We start from the raw sequence: 6,692 nt of genomic DNA on the forward strand, positions 1-6,692 counted from the left end.
GACCCACCTATAAGGAGACAGACAGGGAGGACCAGAGGGAGGGGCCTCTACAGTTAACCTATCACCAGCTACTCTCATAGTTGATTGACATGTCTGGGGGTTAACAGACTTCCACAGTTCTAATAATACTATTATAATTATTGATCTATACTCTAAACACACTTACCTACAAGTCACTTTAAATGTGTCCCAACTATTTAAGCAAATGGGCTGTATGATAAACTATCTCAAATATATTTGTTCTGCTTTTGACCCTCCACCATCCTCTACCCTCATCACAGCTCCAATATATAATCCATGATGTTTATATTAATCACTACATATCCTCTACCCTCCTCCATTATATAATCCATGATGTTTATATTAATCACTACATATCCTCTACCCTCCTCCATTATATAATCCATGATGTTTATATTAATCACTACATATCCTCTACCCTCCTCCATTATATAATCCATGATGTTTATATTAATCACACATATCCTCTACCCTCCTCCATTATATAATCCATGATGTTTATATTAATCACTACATATCCTCTACTCTCCTCCATTATATAATCCATGATGTTTATATTAATCACCACATATCCTCTACCCTCCTCCATTATATAATCCATGATGTTTATATTAATCACATATCCTCTACCCTCCTCCATTATATAATCCATGATGTTTATATTAATCACCACATATCCTCGACCCTCCTCCATTATATAATCCATGATGTTTATATTAATCACTACATATCCTCTACCCTCCTACATTATATAATCCATGATGTTTATATTAATCACATATCCTCTACCCTCCTCCATTATATAATCCATGATGTTTATATTAATCACTACATATCCTCTACCCTCCTCCATTATATAATCCATGATGTTTATATTAATCACCACATAAACTCTACCCTCCTCCATTATATAATCCATGATGTTTATATTAATCACCACATATCCTCTACCCTCCTCCATTATATAATCCATGATGTTTATATTAATCACATATCCTCTACCCTCCTCCATTATATAATCCATGATGTTTATATTAATCACCACATATCCTCTACCCTCCTCCATTATATAATCCATGATGTTTATATTAATCACCACATATCCTCTACCCTCCTCCATTATATAATCCATGATGTTTATATTAATCACCACATATCCTCTACCCTCCTCCATTATATAATCCATGATGTTTATATTAATCACTACATATCCTCTACTCTCCTCCATTATATAATCCATGATGTTTATATTAATCACCACATATCCTCTACCCTCCTCCATTATATAATCCATGATGTTTATATTAATCACATATCCTCTACCCTCCTCCATTATATAATCCATGATGTTTATATTAATCACTACATATCCTCTACCCTCCTCCATTATATAATCCATGATGTTTATATTAATCACCACATATCCTCTACCCTCCTCCATTATATAATCCATGATGTTTATATTAATCACCACATATCCTCTACCCTCCTCCATTATATAATCCATGATGTTTATATTAATCACTACATATCCTCTACCCTCCTCCATTATATAATCCATGATGTTTATATTAATCACTACATATCCTCTACCCTCCTCCATTATATAATCCATGATGTTTATATTAATCACTACATATCCTCTACCCTCCTCCATTATATAATCCATGATGTTTATATTAATCACTACATATCCTCTACCCTCCTCCATTATATAATCCATGATGTTTATATTAATCACTACATATCCTCTACCCTCCTCCATTATATAATCCATGATGTTTATATTAATCACCACATATCCTCTACCCTCCTCCATTATATAATCCATGATGTTTATATTAATCACTACATATCCTCTACCCTCCTCCATTATATAATCCATGATGTTTATATTAATCACATATCCTCTACCCTCCTACATTATATATGATGTTTATATTAATCCCCACATATCCTCTACCCTCCTCCATTATATAATCCATGATGTTTATATTAATCACCACATATCCTCTACCCTCCTCCATTATATAATCCATGATGTTTATATTAATCACTACATATCCTCTACCCTCCTCCATTATATAATCCATGATGTTTATATTAATCCCCACATATCCTCTACCCTCCTCCATTATATAATCCATGATGTTTATATTAATCACCACATATCCTCTACCCTCCTCCATTATATAATCCATGATGTTTATATTAATCACTACATATCCTCTACCCTCCTCCATTATATAATCCATGATGTTTATATTAATCACCACATATCCTCTACCCTCCTCCATTATATAATCCATGATGTTTATATTAATCACTACATATCCTCTACCCTCCTCCATTATATAATCCATGATGTTTATATTAATCACCACATATCCTCTACCCTCCTCCATTATATAATCCATGATGTTTATATTAATCACTACATATCCTCTACCCTCCTCCATTATATAATCCATGATGTTTATATTAATCACCACATATCCTCTACCCTCCTCCATTATATAATCCATGATGTTTATATTAATCACTACATATCCTCTACCCTCCTCCATTATATAATCCATGATGTTTATATTAATCACTACATATCCTCTACCCTCCTCCATTATATAATCCATGATGTTTATATTAATCACCACATATCCTCTACCCTCCTCCATTATATAATCCATGATGTTTATATTAATCACTACATATCCTCTACCCTCCTCCATTATATAATCCATGATGTTTATATTAATCACCACATATCCTCTACCCTCCTCCATTATATAATCCATGATGTTTATATTAATCACTACATATCCTCTACCCTCCTCCATTATATAATCCATGATGTTTATATTAATCACCACATATCCTCTACCCTCCTCCATTATATAATCCATGATGTTTATATTAATCACCACATATCCTCTACCCTCCTCCATTATATAATCCATGATGTTTATATTAATCACTATATAACCTCTACCCTCCTCCATTATATAATCCATGATGTTTATATTAATCACCACATATCCTCTACCCTCCTCCATTATATAATCCATGATGTTTATATTAATCCCCACATATCCTCTACCCTCCTCCATTATATAATCCATGATGTTTATATTAATCACTACATATCCTCTACCCTCCTCCATTATATAATCCATGATGTTTATATTAATCACCACATATCCTCTACCCTCCTCCATTATATAATCCATGATGTTTATATTAATCACTACATATCCTCTACTCTCCTCCATTATATAATCCATGATGTTTATATTAATCACCACATATCCTCTACCCTCCTCCATTATATAATCCATGATGTTTATATTAATCACCACATATCCTCTACCCTCCTCCATTATATAATCCATGATGTTTATATTAATCCCCACATATCCTCTACCCTCCTCCATTATATAATCCATGATGTTTATATTAATCACCACATATCCTCTACCCTCCTCCATTATATAATCCATGATGTTTATATTAATCACATATCCTCTACCCTCCTCCATTATATAATCCATGATGTTTATATTAATCACTACATATCCTCTACCCTCCATTATATAATCCATGATGTTTATATTAATCACTACATATCCTCTACCCTCCTCCATTATATAATCCATGATGTTTATATTAATCACTACATATCCTCTACCCTCCTCCATTATATAATCCATGATGTTTATATTAATCACATATCCTCTACCCTCCTCCATTATATAATCCATGATGTTTATATTAATCACATATCCTCTACCCTCCTCCATTATATAATCCATGATGTTTATATTAATCACTACATATCCTCTACCCTCCTCCATTATATAATCCATGATGTTTATATTAATCACTACATATCCTCTACCCTCCTCCATTATATAATCCATGATGTTTATATTAATCACTACATATCCTCTACCCTCCTCCATTATATAATCCATGATGTTTATATTAATCACCACATATCCTCTACCCTCCTCCATTATATAATCCATGATGTTTATATTAATCCCCACATATCCTCTACCCTCCTCCATTATATAATCCATGATGTTTATATTAATCACTACATATCCTCTACCCTCCTCCATTATATAATCCATGATGTTTATATTAATCACCACATATCCTCTACCCTCCTCCATTATATAATCCATGATGTTTATATTAATCACTACATATCCTCTACCCTCCTCCATTATATAATCCATGATGTTTATATTAATCACTACATATCCTCTACCCTCCTCCATTATATAATCCATGATGTTTATATTAATCACTACATATCCTCTACCCTCCTCCATTATATAATCCATGATGTTTATATTAATCACTACATATCCTCTACCCTCCTCCATTATATAATCCATGATGTTTATATTAATCCCCACATATCCTCTACCCTCCTCCATTATATAATCCATGATGTTTATATTAATCACCACATATCCTCTACCCTCCTCCATTATATAATCCATGATGTTTATATTAATCACTACATATCCTCTACCCTCCTCCATTATATCCATGATGTTTATATTAATCACCACATATCCTCTACCCTCCATTATATAATCCATGATGTTTATATTAATCACCACATATCCTCTACCCTCCTCCATTATATAATCCATGATGTTTATATTAATCACTACATATCCTCTACCCTCCTCCATTATATAATCCATGATGTTTATATTAATCACATATCCTCTACCCTCCTCCATTATATAATCCATGATGTTTATATTAATCACATATCCTCTACCCTCCTCCATTATATAATCCATGATGTTTATATTAATCACCCACATATCCTCTACCCTCCTCCATTATATAATCCATGATGTTTATATTAATCACTACATATCCTCTACCCTCCTCCATTATATAATCCATGATGTTTATATTAATTCATCCACATATCCTCTACCCTCCTCCATTATATAATCCATGATGTTTATATTAATCACATATCCTCTACCCTCCTCCATTATATAATCCATGATGTTTATATTAATCACTACATATCCTCTACCCTCCTCCATTATATAATCCATGATGTTTATATTAATCACCACATATCCTCTACCCTCCTCCATTATATAATCCATGATGTTTATATTAATCATCACATATCCTCTACCCTCCTCCATTATATAATCCATGATGTTTATATTAATCACCACATATCCTCTACCCTCCTCCATTATATAATCCATGATGTTTATATTAATCACCACATATCCTCTACCCTCCTCCATTATATAATCCATGATGTTTATATTAATCACTACATATCCTCTACCCTCCTCCATTATATAATCCATGATGTTTATATTAATCACCACATATCCTCTACCCTCCTCCATTATATAATCCATGATGTTTATATTAATCACCACATATCCTCTACCCTCCTCCATTATATAATCCATGATGTTTATATTAATCACTACATACCCTCTACCCTCCTCCATTATATAATCCATGATGTTTATATTAATCACCACATATCCTCTACCCTCCTCCATTATATAATCCATGATGTTTATATTAATCACTACATATCCTCTACCCTCCTCCATTATATAATCCATGATGTTTATATTAATCACCACATATCCTCTACCCTCCTCCATTATATAATCCATGATGTTTATATTAATCACTACATATCCTCTACCCTCCTCCATTATATAATCCATGATGTTTATATTAATCACTACATATCCTCTACCCTCCTCCATTATATAATCCATGATGTTTATATTAATCACCACATATCCTCTACCCTCCTCCATTATATAATCCATGATGTTTATATTAATCACTACATATCCTCTACCCTCCTCCATTATATAATCCATGATGTTTATATTAATCACTACATATCCTCTACCCTCCTCCATTATATAATCCATGATGTTTATATTAATCACCACATATCCTCTACCCTCCTCCATTATATAATCCATGATGTTTATATTAATCACATATCCTCTACCCTCCTCCATTATATAATCCATGATGTTTATATTAATCACCACATATCCTCTACCCTCCTCCATTATATAATCCATGATGTTTATATTAATCACCACATATCCTCTACCCTCCTCCATTATATAATCCATGATGTTTATATTAATCCCCACATACCCTCTACCCTCCTCCATTATATAATCCATGATGTTTATATTAATCCCCACATATCCTCTACCCTCCTCCATTATATAATCCATAATGTTTATATTAATCACTACATATCCTCTACCCTCCTCCATTATATAATCCATGATGTTTATATTAATCACCACATATCCTCTACCCTCCATTATATATGATGTTTATATTAATCAACACATATCCTCTACCCTCTTTTAATAAGTGGATGTGGATGAAAGCTGTCACCTCTAAGGAGGGTATTCCTGTCCGTACGTTTCCTATAGAGATCTGCAGAGAGGGAGGTTTTATCCTTAATAACCATCACATCAGGAAAACGGATTTGTGATAGGTCACAGTTAATGATGAAACAAAGGTGTTCATTCATGGAGTTTAGATAAGCATGGAATTCCAAGAGTTCTTCCTGGGTCCCTGTATAGACCATGAAAATGTCATCCAAATATCACAAAATA

This window comes from Salvelinus alpinus, chromosome 1, assembly GCF_045679555.1.
Source record: "Salvelinus alpinus chromosome 1, SLU_Salpinus.1, whole genome shotgun sequence".
In the NCBI taxonomy this organism is placed as follows: Eukaryota; Metazoa; Chordata; class Actinopteri; order Salmoniformes; family Salmonidae; genus Salvelinus; species Salvelinus alpinus.